Source organism: Chlorocebus sabaeus, chromosome 8 (assembly GCF_047675955.1).
Source record: "Chlorocebus sabaeus isolate Y175 chromosome 8, mChlSab1.0.hap1, whole genome shotgun sequence".
NCBI classification, from domain to species: domain Eukaryota; kingdom Metazoa; phylum Chordata; class Mammalia; order Primates; family Cercopithecidae; genus Chlorocebus; species Chlorocebus sabaeus.
In genome coordinates this window covers 67,169,870-67,186,396 of record NC_132911.1, presented here as the reverse complement: position 1 = coordinate 67,186,396, position 16,527 = coordinate 67,169,870, and the positions used below count along the sequence as shown (strand labels likewise).

Genomic DNA, 16,527 nt, shown 5'->3' with positions numbered 1-16,527 from the left:
TCCAATATTTAGATCCCAAATGACAAATTTAATGGCCTTAGTTAACACCCCAATGATGTAGGTTTAATTTTACGGTTCACCTATTTTTGCTATTTACTTTGCTGAGCTTGAGCCAAGCTGAAACAACTATAAGAAAACAGAGTCTGATTTTCCATGAAATAAAATGCTACCTTCCTTGTAAAGAGTAAACCTAGATTTTCCTAAGATGAAACCTGAAAGGACTTTCCAGATGGAGATGGAAGAAATGTAGGTTACATTTCTCTTCTCTCAGTTAATGCCTTAGTCAAATTCCCTTCAAGGAGATGCTCCTTCCCTGGAATGTTCCAGTTCAAATGAGGAGCTGAAACTCTGCTCTCAGTAGCCTTTGATACTGCTGGTTAAAGACCATAACATTTAATGAATGAATGAATGACTGAACTTGAATTTTCCAAATAGGTTTTATGAGGAAAGCCTAAAACATCTCCTTCCTTGATCTATGGTGCCCAGCCACTCAATCCTTTTTCCCAGAGATGACCAGTGCAACTGATTTCTTTTACATCCTTCCTGGGACATTCTACACTTAGAAAAATCATCGTACAATCCCTTCCCCACTTTTCACGAACATGGTGGCATACTGCACCTACTTCTGCATGTGACTTTTCCTCTTACCCTATCTTGGAAATACTCCAGCACACAGATTCCTTCATTCTTTTCTGATAGCTGCATAATGATCCATTGCATGGCAGTACCATAATTTATGTAAGCAGTTTTCCACTGGTAGGCATTGGGGTTGTTTCTAATATTTTCTTACTACCAAAATGCTTCGATGAAAGCAGTGAATGACTTTTTTACACATATGTGGGTATATCTGCAGGACAACTTTCTAATAATTTCTGGGTCAAAGGGTATGTGCAACTTTAATGTTAACACATAGTGACAAATCTATACTACTAATATTCCAATTTAAAGTCTTCTCAAAGTAATTAATGCATTTAAAGAGCTTATAAAAGGCTCTGGAATAATGTAAGGGCATTAAACCAGTGACCTGAAGTTAGATAAGATGGTTTATAAGCTATGGGGCATGATTATTTCATTTGTGTTTTTCTTCCTTGCTCTCAACTTGCTTTTACAAGGCAGAAATTATTTCAATGAGAAAAGGTAGTTACTTCTACCCCCTTATCTGCCTCATTCTTTTTCATTTCTCTAAGTCACAAAGTAACATAGGCTGCCTTAGGTAATGCAGCTCAAAGAAGAGATAGCTACCAAGACTCTTTTAGCACAGTATTTTTGTCATTTGCATCCTCCCAACCCCAACATCAGGCCCAACCAGAACAAATACCAGAGGCTGAGGACAGGAGTGATTTGTTAGCAAAAAGACTGGAGAGACAAAGGGGCCACGGAAGGCTGAAAAAGAGAGACAGGACATGTGAAAGATTTCTCTAGTGCCAGGAGGAAGGGGGCCATATGGTGCCCCTAGATAATAATATTGTGGTGGCATTATTTACTCTCCTGGTTGACATATTATTTTTGTAACATGCACAGAGGATGAAGATTAAGACAGTCACTATTATTCTATGGAAACTTAAAGTTTGAGTACATTTTCTTTTTCTCCTAATTTTCCAATTTTCTTAAATGTTGGTAAAATCCTAATACATCAAATACACATTATAATGAAAAAAATACTAAATGAAACTATTTGTAATAAAAGGTTGTGTGGTAGAGTTTGCTATGTGTTCGGTATATTCTATTTCCTTTTCTTTTTGGGGCCAGAACTAGATCCTGTTTTTCTGCTTTCATTGCTGTCTGGTGGGATACTATGATTATGTTCTGGCCTGAGGAATGTGGGCAGAAAGAGGTAATGTGAACCACTTCTAGGCCTGGCCTCTAAAAAATTCCCCATGCAATCACTCCTATTTTCACTCTTTTTTCTTCTGTACCTGGAGGCAAACAAAACAAAACAAAACAAACAAAACCTTCAGGGTCCTAGGTTTTCACAAAACCAGAACACACAATGAGACTGGGTCCCTGAATCTGCTTGGAGGAGAGCTACTCAAGAAAGCTTGAGTTTTATGCCCTCCTTAACCAGATGTTAGTTTTCTTTTAGGACTGGCCTCTGCTGACAGATTGCTCTTATGCATGAAGGCAAGTATAAGATTCAACTTTGTTATGCAGCTTTCCCCAACTAAAAAAAAAATTCTGCCTTTAACTAGCAGAAGGGATTAGGTAATTCTTTCAAAAAAAATTACCTAGAATTTGCAAGCTAGAATATACTTTGGAGTGTATAAACTCTATACTGGTGGCCTCCAGCCCTTGGAACCCATGGGCCACAGGTAGAGTGAATCATGGCTACATGAAAAACTTGACCTATGGCATGGGCAGGGGAAGGGGAGAAAAAGGAAAGTTGAAAGGGTGGGATGGATGAGGGTGAGGGAACACTAACACTTGGAGGGGACTTATCAATATGTCATGTCCTGTGTTGTCTGTTTTCCACAGCAACCCAATGGGACAGGTGTCAGCCTCTCTTTATATAAAGGCAAGAGAACTCAGGCTCTGGGAAGTTTCACTGATCCAAAAATGTGGAGTAAATGAATAGAAGAACTGGCACAAAAGTAACAGAGAGAGGGGCATCCCCAAGTATAACAAATGCAGAGAGATCAGAGATACAGGAAGGAAAAGTAAAGAAGAAAAGAGAAGTGGCTGGGAGCCGTGGCTCATGCCTATAATCCCAGCACTTTGGGAGGCTGAGGCGGGTGGATCACTTGCGGTCAGGAGTTTGAGACCAGTCTGGCCAACATGGTAAAAGCCCATCTCTACTAAATACAAAAATTAGCTGAATGTGGTGGCACATGCCTGTAATCCCAGCTACTCAGGAGGTAGGAGGGTCCCTTAAACCCAGGAGATGTAGGTTGTAGAGTGCTGAGGTCATGCCACTGCACTGCAGCCTGGATGACAAAGCAAGACTCTGTCTAAAAGAAAAAAAAAGAAAAGAAGAAGAAGAAAAGAGAAGAAAGGGGAGTGGTGAGGAGAATAACGCTGGGTATGAGCCCAGGGGTCTCAGTGACACCTCGACTCCGGCTACTGACCCCTCTTTTTTCTGAACATATTTGCTCTGTACCAATGCCTGCAACTCAAGGAAATTGCTTGAACTGTTTTTTATTCCCCAGGACACTTTGTCCCTTAAAGACATGTTCAATTAAAGAGCTCTAAAAGGATTGCATTAACTGGAGATATCCAGTCTCCTTGTATTTTTCATCATCAAAATGACTAAGACAGAATCAAGCACCCTGAGTGCTGATATTTCAGCTCATGTAAGTCTTCATTAGAGCTCTTTAATGTAATCATTTAAAGAGACATCAGCTTTTCAGTAAAACACTCTGAAAGCAAACTTAATGAAGTCATTTCTACATAATCTGGAAGCAAAAATGTCTTTTGTGATTAAATTTCCTTTTCCAACATATTGACTAATGTCAGGTTATTATGTGTCAGTGAGCTGAACAAGCACATATTTTGCTCTACATTTAGTATCTTTGTATTCTCAAAGGATTAAGATGGCAAAAGCTGGGAGGAATGACATTAAATTTAATTTCTGCTCAAGCAGAGGAAGAGTGCAGTACCCTTATTCTTTGCCAACAATTCTGGTTTTTAAAGATACATGCAATTCCTAGTATTTACTAGTATTTTATACCAAAGAGGTAGTATTGAGGTGATTAGGCATTCCCACTGCTATTAAAACCTAACACCCTCTCATGGTTTCCTAGTGAATAAAACCTCAACTTCTTGCCTTGACCTACAAGGCTCTGAATAATGCAGCTACCTCCTACCTCCCACCTGTCCAGTCTCAAGCCTCTCTCCTCAACTTACTGGGCTCAACCACAGAGGGCTCCTCTCAGTTCCCTGAACATTGTTCACCTCTTTCCCATCTCGTGGCCTTTGCGCTTACTGTTTTCTCAGATTGGAAGCCATCTCCTAAGGTTCTCTGCATCACTGACTCCTTGTTCTTCAGGTCTCAGCTCAGATGCTGCTTCTTCAGAGAGGTGTTTTCTGGCCACCCTATTGAAGGTAGGGCACCATGATCTCACATCCTTTTCCCCTCTATGACACTGTTCTGTTAATTTTTGTAAAAAATGCTTTCTGGTTCTGTTCATTTTTTTGTGGCACTATAATGTAAATTTATTTTAATGAATTTACTTTTGCTCCAAGTTTACAGTGAGAAAAGATATAGTTGGTTCCTCAATGTGCAATTAGGACACTTTGAATGGATCGATTGTATCTGTTTGACATAAGGCAAGCTCCAGTGCCAAGCCCAGAGCCTGGCACATTATAGAAGTTCAATAACTACTTGTTGAAGGATTGAATAAATAAAACTGCTGGTACAATAAGATCATGGCTTTTGGTGAGTTTGGAGGATCTTAGAGGAAGAGAGAAGCACTACAACACTGAAAATGGGAAATTTACATGAAAATTTTCAAAAAGTAAAAGAAATTAGATTTCACAAATCATAAATTGGTGAATTTAGTGGAAATTCCTGGTAAGATGCTAAGATAATAGTTTATAACATTTTATGAAAACTAATGCCAATCTTTAGGAATCAATATACATTCTCAAAGAGCACTGCAGGTTAAAAAAACCTGTGTTTCATAAATTTATATATTAGACTGCACTAGAAAGATTAGGAAGATGTTGAAGCTGGGGTTTAGAATGACACTCTATCTAAAGTAATGCATCATCTCAGTTCTTAGGAAGCACATGAGGCCTGACTGATGTGACAATTTGGTGATAATATCTTACTAACTCTTGCTCTATTCAATGATTTGCAGCATCTGGATAAAAAGATGTTTGCATACTTGCAGATCAAATGAATCTGAGAATAACAAATAAGTTGATTTTTTAAACATCAACATTTAAATTGATCTTATCCTATTGAAATGACTTGCTGAATCAAACAAAATTAAGTTTAATAAAAGTCAATATAAGTGCCTGAAATCAAGTCTAAACATTCATTGAGCAGACACAAATGGGGACTTTTTACTTAACAGTTACCTTTGTGTGTGTTGGGGGGAATGATAACCTTATGGCTCCAGGTTAGAAAGATTTGATGAGAATGAACAAGGTAATGTGATTGCCAGAAAGGCTAATTTGATTCCTATTTACAAAGCACACATCAGAGAATTCATGATGTCATAGGTGTATTTAGGGTTCAATGTCTAATAATGAAAGTAATACTAAATTTCTTAGGGTGTAGAAAGACCAATTCTGCCAAGTAGAACCAACATCTTCCACACAATAAATGTTCAATAATTATATATGTATTTATTTTTCTTTTTATTAAAAAATATTTTTTTGAGACAGAGTCTGCCTCTGTTGGAGTGCAGTGGCATGATCTCAGCTCATTGCAAGCTCTGTGATATGGCTTGGCTGTGTCCCCACCCAAATCTCAGATTGTAGCTCCCATAATTCCCACGTGTTTTGGGAGGGACCTGGTAGGAGGTTATAGAATCATGGAAATGGATCTTTTGTGTGCTGATCTTGTGATAGTGAGTAAGTCTCATGAGATCTGATAGCTTTGTAAGAGGTAGTTTCCCTACACAAACTCTCTTCCCTGCTACCATGTAAGACATGACTTTGCTCCTCCTTTGCCTTCTGCCATGATTATGATGTCTCCCCAGCCATATGGAACTGTGAGTCCATTAAACCTGGTATTCTTTATAAATTACCCACTCTCAGGTATGTCTTTGTTAGTAGAGTGAGAACAGACTAAAACAGTAAATTGGTACCAGGTAGTGGGGCACTGCTGTAAAGATACCCAAAAATGTGGACATGACTTTGGAACTGGGTAACAGGCAGAGGTTGGAACAGTTTGGAAGGCTCAGAAGAAGAAAGGAAGATGTGGGAAAGTTTGGAACTTCCTAGAGATTTGTTGAATGTCTTTGAGCAAAATGCTGATAGTGCTATGGATGATAAAATCCAGGCTGAAGCGGTCTCAGATGGAGATGAAGAACTTGTTGGGAACTGGAATAAAGGTCATTCTTTACTGCAGTAAAGAGACTGGTGACATTTTGCCCCTGCCCTAGAGATCTGTGGAACATTAAACTTGAAAGAGATGATTTAGAGAATCTAGGGGAAGAAATTTCTAAGCGATGAAGCATTCAAGAGGAAGCAGAGCATAAAAGTTTGGAAAATTTGCTTCCCAACGATGTGATAGAAAAGAAAACTCCATTTTCTGGGAAGAAATTGAAGCTGTCTGCAGAAATTTGCATAAGTACTGAAGAGCTGAAATGTTAGTCACCAAGACAGTGAGGAAGATGCCTCCAGGGCATGTCAGAGATCTTCATAGCAGCCCCTGCCATCACAGGCCCAGAGACCTAGGAGGAACAAATGGTTTCCTGGGCTGGGCCCCAGGCACCCCTGCTGTGTGCAGCCAAGCAACTTGGCACCTTGCCTACCAGCAGCTCCAGCCTTGGCTAAAAGGGGCCACAGCTCAGGCTGTGGCTTCAGAGGGTGCAAGTCCCAAGCCTTGGCAGCTTCCACATAGTATTGAGCCTGTGGGTGCATAGAAGTCAAGAACTGAGGTTTGGAAACCTCCATCTAGCTTTCAGAGATCCTCTGAAACACCTGGATGTCCAGGTATGGAAACACCTGGATGTCCAGGCAGAAGTGTGCTGCAGGGGCGGAGCCCTCATGGAGACTCTCTGCTAGGGCAGAGGAGAAGAAAAATGTGGGGTTGGAGCCCCCACACAGGGTCCCCACTGAGGCACTGCCTAGTGGATCTGTGAGAAGAGGGCCACCATCCTGCAGACCCCAGAATGGTAGACCCACTGACAGATTGCACGCTGCATCTGGAAAAGCCACAGACACTCATCGCCAGCCTATGAAAGCAGCCAGGTTGGAGGTTGTACCCTGCAAAGCCACAGAAGTGGAGCTGTCCAAGGCTCTTGGAGCCCACCTCTTGCATCAATATGACCTGGACGTGAGACATGGTTAGTCAAAGGAGATCATTTTGGAAATTTAAGGTTTAATGACTGCCCCATTGGATTCCAGACTTGCAGAGGGCCTATAGCCCTTTGGTTTTTGCCAATTTCTCTAATTTGGAACAGGAGTATTTACCCAGTGCCTGTATTCCCATTGTATCTAGAAAGTAACTCACTTGCTTTTGATTTGTACAAGTTCATAGGTGGAAAGGACTTGAGTTGTCTCAGATGAGACTTTGGAGTTGGGATTTTGTGTTAATGCTGGAATGAGTTAAGACTTTGGGGGACTGTTGGGAAGACATGACTGTGTTTTGAAATGTGAGGACATGAGATTTGGGAGGGGTCGGGGCAGAATGATATGATTTGGCTGTGTCACCCACCCAAGTCTCACCTTGAATTGTAGCTCTCATAATTCCCATGTGTTATAGGAAGGACCCAGTGGGAGGTTATTGAATCATGGGGGCAGGTCTTTCATGTGCTGTGCTCCTGATAGTGAATAAGTCTCATGATATCTGATGGTTTTATAAGGGGGAGTTCCCCTGGACATGCTCTCTTCCCTGCTGCTATGTAAGACGTGACTTTGCTCCTCCTTTGCCTTCTGTCATAATTGTGAGGCCTCCTCAGTCATATGGAACCATGAGTCTGTTAAACCTCTTATTTTTTATAAATTACCCAGTCTCAGGTATATCTTTATTAGCAGTGTGAAAACAGCCTAATATACTCCACCTCCTGAATTCAAGTGATTCTCATGTCTCAGCCTCTCAAGTAGCTGTGATTCTCCCAAGAATCAAGTGATTCTCATGCCTCAGCCTCCCAAGTAGAATTGCAGTTACGCACCACCACACCCAGCTGATTCTTTTTTTTTCTTTTTGTATTTTTAGTAGAGATGGGGTTTTGTCACATTAACCAGGCTAATCTTAAACTCCTGAACTCAAGTGATTCAGCCACCTCAGCCTCCCAAAGAGCTGGGATTACAGGCATGAGCTACCACACCCAGTCAATAATTATATATTGAGTACACTTTTAGTAGGATGTAATTGAACTTAGGTCTTAAAAAATGTGGAAATATATCTAGCATTCAAGATGATATAAGCATTATACATGAAGAGCTCCCAAATCATATAAGCATAAAAGAGCAAGGGCAATGTTTGGACAACAGCAAGAAAGAAACACATTGTGTGTAATAGACAAGGCTGATAATCTATGTTGGGTCAGATAATGGATGAGTTTATATATCAAGATGAGAAATTTGGATCTGAGTCTTTCTTCTATTTAAAGATTTTAAGCAGGGTGATAAAACAAGGCTCACATTTCTTACTTTAGAAGTATAATACTGAAAACTAGAGTTTTGGGGGATGGGGGAGGGTCTAAGCTTCATGAAGAGACTAATAAAGAGTGCCATAATAAATGTAGTGGTAGTGGCATTGCAGAGGAGAGCAAAGAGATGATTAACTTATTTTGACACAGGCAAAACATGAAAGAGAAGAAAAATAATATATACTAGTCTGTAGTTTAAATCATAGCTATGATTAGATTATAGGAACATCTAATATGTGTCATGCCTGATGTCATTCACTTCGGTAGGGAGGGCACCATGTTTGAGAGGCTGAGTAAGAGACCTGAAGCCAGTGAATGAGACATAGATTTTATTGAGGGGACTTACATATGGGGCAGTCCAATGCTAGTGGGCTGGAGAGGAGGACTGCAACCACTTGTAAAAAGCATGCAGTTTATATGACATTTTCACTTATCACCCTTCTGCTAGCAACCTCCACTTGGCAACCTTCATTTAACCCAAAACAAAGGGCCTCAAACTCCTGCATGGACTGCCTTCCACAGGATGGACTAGGGGCTCAGATGTTCCTCACACATAAGAGACTAATCTCTGCGTTGGCCACTCCTGGATTCTTTAGCACAGGTCTCCAAACACACATTCTTAAGCCTTAGGGTCATTCTTAGGGTACGCTTAAGTTAAGTTTTTTGCTATGAAATGTGTCTGCCATACAATATTGAGAGGTGACAGCATGTTAGCAGCCCTCGCTTGCTCTTGGCACCACTCTGGCCATGCTCCAGCCCTTCAGTCTGCTGCTGGGCTATGAGGGCCCCTCTCTGGGGCTGGCCAAGGTCAGAGCCGGCTCTCTCTGCTTGCAGGGAAGTGTGAAGAGAGAGATGCAGGTGGGAGGCGGGGCTGCATGGCACTCACCGGCCGGTGACTGTTCCAGGTGAGCGCGGGCTTGGCAAGCCACACACTTGGCGCAGCCAGCTGGAGACTGCTGGGCTTGATTGGAGGCTGAATCCCGTGCGTGGACCGCCATTCCCTCTTCATGGGATCATTGGCCATGATAGCAGGTCTCTGTCTCTCTCTCGCTTCCTCTCTTTTCCTCTTGATTGTCTGGGACGAGCTCCCTCTGGGCTGGCAGACTGCCTGGGCTAGGTGCCGCAAAGTCCTGCCGGGCGTGCCAGTGAGAGGTGAAATCAGCTGGGCTTCTGGCATTGGCGGGGACTTGGAGAACTTTTCTGTCTAGCTAAAGGATTGTAAACGCACCAATCAGCGCTCTGTGTATAGGTAATCTGGTGGGGACTTGGAGAACTTTTCTGTCTTAGCTAAAGGACTGTAAACGCACCTATCAGCACTCTGTCAAAACGGACCAATAAGCTCTCTGTAAAATGGATCAAACAACTCTCTATAAAATGGACCAAACAACTCTCTGTAAAATGGACCAATCAACTCTCTGTAAAATGGACCAATCAACTCTCTGTAAAATGGACCAATCAGCAGGATGTGAGTGGGGCCAGATAAGGGAATAAAAGCAGGCCACCTGAGCTAGCAGCTACAATCTGCTGGGTCCCCTTTCACACTATGGAAGCTTTGTTCTTTTGGTCTTTGCAATAAATCTTGCTGCTGCTCACTCTTTGGATCTATGCCACTTTTATGAGCTGTAACACTCACGGCAAAGGTCTGCAGCTTCACTCCTGAAGCCAGTGAGACCACAAACCCACTGGGAGGGATGAACAACTGCGGATGGGAGGAACGAACTACACCGGACGCGCCACTTTTATGAACTATAGCACCGCGAAGGTCTGCAGTTTCACTCCTGAGGCCAGTGAGACCACGAACCGACCGGGAGGAACTAACAACTCCAGACATGTCGCCTTTAAGAACTGTAACACTCACCCTCGAAGGTCTGCAGCTTCACTCCTGAAGTCAGTGAGACCATGAACCCACCAGCAGGTAGAAACTCCGGACACCTCCAAACATCAGAAGGAACAAACTCCAGACACACCATTTTTAAGAACAGTAACACTCACCGGGAGGGTCCACGGCTTCATTCTTGAAGTCAGCGAGACCAAGAACCCACCAATTCCGGACATGATATGATTTCCATTTGTCCAACGAGGCATAGGAATTCAAATGCTCATCCAAGGGAAAAGGCAGTCATATTAGCAATGTAAACTTTTCTTCTTAAAATTTGGCTTGTAAGTAGATAGACACTCTGAGACTAGACTATATTTTGACTTTGATAAGTGGAAATGGAAAAAAATGTATGAATTTTTATGTTGTTGTGCTTTCATCTCTAAGAGTAGAATCTGGAATATGTCACTAAAACAAGCCTGCCTGCTTCCTTTTAAATAAAGTTGCAGAACTACGAAAAATTGCAAAAGCAATACAGAAAGTGCCCATAAAATTTAACACCCTCCCCCTTTTTTTTTTTGTGATGAATGCACTGTGAGGTACTAGCAATTGGTTCAAGACAAATTCATTCATTGTTTTTGGGAAAGTCTGATCTTGGAATGGAATCCCAGTGCAGATGACTGAGGTCAGATGTTAAATGTTCTGTCAAATAATGTAAAGAATACAGTGTTATTTTAAATAATCTTTGTGGAGATTACAGTATTCTCATGTTAAGGGGATTTTACTCCCTGGCTGGGCTATGGTGGAGGATGTTTTGGTGACCTGACCCAGAGGCAATGAACAAGTCAAAAGTGGGCAGATCTCCTTGGGAGCAACAAGATAGAGGCAGGGGAGCAAGAAGAGAGAGTCTGGGGGAGACCAGCCTCTGAAGGTGGATTCAGAGTGTCTCTGGACCCATTGGTACCTGAGACCTACTTTAAGCTTTCCTTTTCTGGAGTATATTTACCACAAAACTTTAGTAACATTTGTTAGTTACAAAGGTTTGTTCCAACTTTGCTTGCTGAATCAAAAGACAGGCCGAGTTCCTGTTTTGGGAAGAGGCAGTGTGGAGTGAGAGGCAGGGGTGAGAAGTAGTTGGAGTTGGGGCATTGGTGGGGAAGCCCAGAGCAGCTGTCTGCAGTGGGCAGTGGCTTCTCCTGGGTGCACTTGCAGAACATTTAAATCCTTTCCAGCATTGCTCAGAAATTTTTAGGGGATGGGCTGGTTTCCTATAGTCATGTAGCTTAAGACTTTTATTTGTGTATGAAATAGGGGGGTAATCCTCTAAAATCTGAAGAATTCAGGAACATTCAAAATGCAGGTGGTTTCCAAGTTTACTACAATAAATATATAATACAGTGAGGAAAATGTATTGAAAACAGTAGTCATCTTGTACTTCAATGTACATTTTTATTCATAGTTGAAAAGAATAGTTTATTACTGCTAACTTACTGTAAATTTACTTAGAATCAAAGGGTCCAGAGAGACATAAAAAATGTATGTAGTTTCTATTAAATAACACTTTCTGGTCACTTTCAAATATGATTATAATATACAGGTATTATATGCACAAAAATGTAAAAAGTAATTGTGAAAGCAAGTCTTGTTATCGGTTTGTATAAGAAAAAAGACATTTATTTTTTCACAAGCTACCAACATCATATAGGATAGCTCCTGATAGGCTTTGACTTTTTCAATGAATTCATCTCGTAGCTCAAACATCTGTAGAAAAGAAGTTAATATACAGTGAAGTCACTACACAGTGTTATGGGACAGTAGAAATTCGTATCAGTACAAAATATCATTGAAGGTTTTTACATTGAATTCCAGTGTCAAGATCGAGAGACATCTTTGTTGGCAAGCAATCTAAGAATTATTTGAAGATTGAGAGTTGTTGTTGTTTTTTTTTTAATGATTTCTGCTGGTAAAAATGTTAAAGATTAAAAACATGTAGTAGAAATAGAAGGTACAATGTTCTTGTCTTTCTGTCCCTCTTACCAGCAACCTGTGCCTTTGAAATAGAATGAAATGCTCTAGGTACTTCCAGTATTTTCCATAAGATGGCAGAGTTGGTATTGTGAATGTGAGAGCAAACCACTTTAGTTCTGTCAGTCACAGCAACAAAAAGAGGCTTAGAGTCATTCTCACCATTTAAACATTGCTCTCGTGCTTTCAATAATCATCATCAACATAATAATAAAGCAATAATATCTAGTTTTTAAAAACAATAATGAAAAACCCAGACATATGTCAATCTGCAATTACATCATGGTTACCCAGGCACTCCCTTTGAGCATTGCTTTTGGTCTTTTACTGAGTTTCTTTAGTTGCCTGTTCTGTTAAGTTTTATTTAAACACTAACCAGTCAAACTGGGTCCAATGTCACCTCTCTCAGATCACCACACAAGAAAATGTCTGTTGGCATCACTGAAGCAAGCAGTGTTCATAGTCGTTTTTGATTGTTAGGAGCTGTAGATGTGCTCTTTTTAATGCAAATTCAGAGATCTGTCAGATGTGCTTTGGTTTCTTTAAAATGGGTGACCGCAGTTCTGAAATGTTAGTCAAGTCCTGAACAAGAGGGGACTTATTTTGTCCATTTGTTCCTTCATCTAGAGCCCTAACTACTCAGATGAATGGAGCGGTCTAGGAGGACTTCAGGGTCATAGCACCAAAGGTATTGGTTGCAGAGGGCAAACTCAAGGAAAGCAAATCATTGACCATGTGAAATCCACACTAGGATTTATCTTCTAAATGCTGTAAATTAAACATATGAATTTGATTTTTTTAAATCACTCTCCAAACTTTTTGCACAAGACAGATGCTCACTAAGTGTTTGTTGAATGCTTAGGGAGACAGAAGAGGGTTTCAAATGGGCTTTCCATCATCCTGGGATTGCTGGGGCTCTGAATCTGGAAGAAGAAAAGCACTGGCACCTCCTATCAGAGCCTGGCTTGTGCAGAGCACTATTGGGGATTTTCTCAGGGCCTTGAGGGTTATATACACCTCTTCACTGCTGGACTAGGAGCTCCCTGTGGGTAGAATCTGTTTTTTTTTTTTTTTTTTTTTCCTGCTTTATATTTCTAGTGCCTGCACAGTGACTCACATACAGTAGGTACTCAGCAGGGGTGTTTTCAAAGAAGGAAGCAGTGATCATAATTTGTCCCCCAGTGGATATTGGCAAGTAGTGTGGCTCGAAGGAGGTCATCTAATGCTGTCTCACCTAGGGAGCTAGTTTGCCAAATGCTGGTATGATGGCAACCTGCAGTGAAACTTCCAAGTCAGTAGTATCTTGTGGGTATTGTCAGTTTTACACACCAGAGAGAAAATCAGACTTGTCCATGAATGAAGAAGAAACATGTCCCAGTTTGATATAAGCTCTACTATCAACAGAGAGGTGATGAGATTTCCTTTTACAGAGTGCTGACAGACCAAGAATGTGATGGGAAGCAAGTTTGTTTTGAGTGTGGGGAAGATCTTGTAGAGGATGACAACTTCCCACAGAGAAAACATGCCACACCCATGCTTGCTATAAATGCTTCTCTTTTGTGTGAAATGTTTCTGGGATTTTGGTAACTTTGGAACTGAAAAAAAATCAGGGCATTCTGCTAGAAGAGACAGTTTGGCAACAGCTAGGTAAAGAAAAATTTATCAAAGGGGAAAATTTTAGAGAACTCATGTCAGTGCCCACAATCTTGAAAATCTATTCATTTTTTTTTTTTTTCCCCGAGAGATAGCATCTCACTATACCATGGCTTTTATTCAGAACATGCGTGGAGCGTGTCTGCAGAATGACTGACACTTTGCCCTTTTAGCCATTTTGGAAGGAGAGGCATTTTGGAAGACTCTTTCTAAAATATAGTTTACACCAACCTAATTATTAACAAGGCCATGATGACTGCGGGGCCACCACATATCGTTGTGAGGTTATGGAGGAAACAGAAATGCCACACTGAAAGGGCTCTCCATTCAAATTATAGACATTGAAGATATATATGGTTATCAGAAAAAGTTTTCCAGCAGATGAAAATAAGATATCTTATTTAAATAAAAGTCAATAATTAATAATTTCAGGATAGATGAAGGGAAAGTATCTGGAGAAAATGTACCTGTTCTTAATTCACACAAATGAATTTTTAAATTGGTAATCTGAAATCATCATAATATAAATGAAATGCTGTTTTGTAAAGCAATACAGTGCTGCCTGCAGACTCTTACCTTAACTATTCCCATAAAACTGTAGTTTAGATTTTTATATGAGTTTTCTATCTCTGTTCCTTTAGGTAGAGATAGTGTGTTTAATTATTGCCACTCTTTCTGCTTATTTACATAATATCTACTATACCTTTCTCATTTTCTGTTTCTAATCTGTTATGTGCTTGAAGATTATTCCATTTAGATAATTCGAACCGTGTATCATTAAGAGTAGATAGGATTTAAACAAAGGGTTAAAGAGCTTTTCTACAAATAAAACTTAGGAGTTTTAGAGTATGGATTTTATAAAATCTATTGGGATAGAGATCTATTTGTTTTTTGGTTCTTAGTTCTGTTGTGGATACATGAGGTTGCCACACAGCAGAGTTCTTGTCACATTTAGGAAGTCTCAGAAAAATTTGAAAGTTAAGCTCACCTGAGAAGACCATTTTTGTCTTTTTTTTTCAACCTCCAATGGCAGAAATTCCTTAGTGTTTTCAGATCAGAAGTTCTCAGTGTGAGTTATCACCCCTAAGTTCCTACTACAGGATGAGAAAGAGCTTTGTTAGTCTGTGTCAGGCATTTTGCTTTAGGAACTGATGTGGATATTAACTCCTTTCAGTTTGGATTTCCCCCTAAGGAGGTAGAAGTATTTCAAAGTGTTAACACCCAAATTTTCTTTGAGTTTTACAGGATTAAAATAGAATATCTATGTCTTTAAAAGAAAATGAGACATATTCTTACTACAGTTATCATGGGTGCTATTAATACTCTGGCCTTCTAGTAGCATCTGTTATCTAGCGTCGTAGATTTGCAGGAGACCTTTAATGAAAACTCTCAATTTTCTTAAAGGTTGTAATTATTATGTAGCACTATACTTATAGATGTGGAAATAAGAGGGTTAGGCAGAATAGAATTAAGGAATGTTGTAGATGGCCATGAGCACTGAACAAATGAGGAAAGAATAAAACAGGACCAGGAATTATCTTCTCAACCCTACCCTGAAACTGCTGCCCAAACTTCCTTTTTGACAAAGACTAACAAGGCAAATGCAATTTAAGCTCTGAGACTTCAGACTAAAGACTTTGCGGGCCTAGGAACACAAAGAGAACTTTACAGAGGGCCAAGTGATTTTGTCTTCTGGGTAAACCTTAGATAATTTGAGTTCCATAATCAATGGCTTTTCTCTTTGTTATTAAAAATTCTAATACCAACTGATTTTAAAAATCCATAACATTAAACAAGTGGCTTAAAATAATAAATGGAATTAATGAGCTTTGCTTGTGCCATAGAAACAAATTAAGCTAAGCATACCACACAAAGTGTCCAACATTCTATTCTCCACTGTGATTTCACTTGGTGCTCCAGACATTATGTTTTGCCTAAAAATACCATGTACAGGGAATATTTTTTTCTGGTGTAGATACATGTCAAAAATAAAAAGCTATAACATAACACAAGTATTAAAAGGTATTAGTAGAAGAAATGGGTTAAATATTATGGTTTGTAATAACAAAACCCCTGGACAATGCAAAGAAAAGGCTGCGCAACACAATGTAAGTTTCGATGAAGGAACCAGAAAGCTAATCAACATTTACATATGTCATACTCTTATTTGCATTATCATTATCTGAACTCATTAGAAATAATTGCAATGATTATGCTTGGTTTCATATCGGATAGATGGTCCTAGTATATTATCTTATAAAACTACATTGCATGACTGCTATTTGAGGTTAGAAGTAGATCTGAGAAACCAGAAGGAGAAGAGAGCAATCCCCTTTAAAAAGAATTGTCAAAGAAATGAAACTATGTGAGGCAGTTAAAAAGTGACTTTAAGCATTGATTTGCAAAATCACTTCCTTAGGAACAAAATTTTTAGAAGACACTGACACCCAGCAGTTAAAAGTAAGCTATTTTTATGTTTGATGAAAAATAATCAGGAGGCTTGTCTAGGGCATGTGGGATTACATTTAAACCAAGAGTAAAGAAAGAAGATGGCAGCCAGGACTGAGCTCTTCTGTCTTTTGGGAAGCAAAGAACAGTGATCTGAGGTCTAGGATTTCTTATTTGTCCTGAGAAGACAAAAGCAAAGACAAATAAAAAGCAAAGACAAGACAAAAGCAAGACAAAGATCCACTGGAAGGTGGCTTTCTGATGCTCAGACCCAAGCAGAGGGAAGGCGAAGAGCAAGTAAGCCAATAGCAGGTGTCTTTC

At 40.1% G+C, this 16,527-nt stretch overlaps 1 protein-coding gene across 1 annotated transcript in view; it reads right to left on the bottom strand.

The window, feature by feature from the left end:
* Window positions 1–16,527, bottom strand: part of NKAIN3 (sodium/potassium transporting ATPase interacting 3) — a 764,304-nt gene that overhangs the window by 6,845 nt on the left and 740,932 nt on the right. Inside the window, exon 6 of the transcript XR_012093693.1 lies at window positions 3,920–4,840. The gene's annotated coding sequence lies outside the window, so the exon portion shown is untranslated. The remainder of the gene's footprint in view (window positions 1–3,919; window positions 4,841–16,527) is intronic.